The sequence below is a fragment of the Notothenia rossii genome (assembly GCF_949606895.1).
Source record: "Notothenia rossii genome assembly, chromosome: 9".
Lineage (NCBI taxonomy): Eukaryota > Metazoa > Chordata > Actinopteri > Perciformes > Nototheniidae > Notothenia > Notothenia rossii.
Genome location: NC_136907.1, coordinates 12,716,040 through 12,716,731, shown reverse-complemented (window position 1 = coordinate 12,716,731; position 692 = coordinate 12,716,040).

Sequence of the window (692 nt, the reverse complement as noted above, 5' to 3'; positions counted from 1 at the left end):
ATACTGCTTAAGAGCATAGGTAATGTGTTCCTCGTTGTTATTGATATGAAAGTAATTAACATGTATTACGTATATTTAGCCAACTATAACAACTATATCTTAAAACATACTTTTAACTTGTGTGTGGTAACCTGAAGGGGGGAAGATGGACACAGGGACAAAGGGCCATACAGGGGATGTGTGTGTGCTGGCTACAAGATGTGAAATAAGATAGGGAAACTTGTTGTTGAGAGCAAGTTCGTACCAGACACCAAAAGGTGTCTGGTCTTCGTCAAACTGAATGAGACTTTTTGTTTCCGGGTTTCTTCTGCTGTGTCGCACTGATTGGGATGCGACAGGCCATGTGTTGGTCTCTGCAATAAGATGACCTCTGGGGAAAGCCCGCACACACCTCCTCCTGTGTTTTAGTATGAAAGCCTGTGTTTTCCTTTGGTTCGCGCTCTTGTTTTTCACCGGCCGTTCCTGAGACCTGTCTCACACGGTGGTAGAACCTGAGCCGGAGTACTCTGCAGAGTGCTTCGTGATTTCTTTGTATTTGTATCGTTACTGTTTATCATTAAAGCAGGATTATTGTTTAACTTGTATTCTGGTGTTTCTTAATCCCTTCCTTTTCACGAATTCACCCAGCTTATCAAACGACACGCGGAGACGAGGTTGGTTTTCAACATCCTCCAAATCTCCAACATTACTTT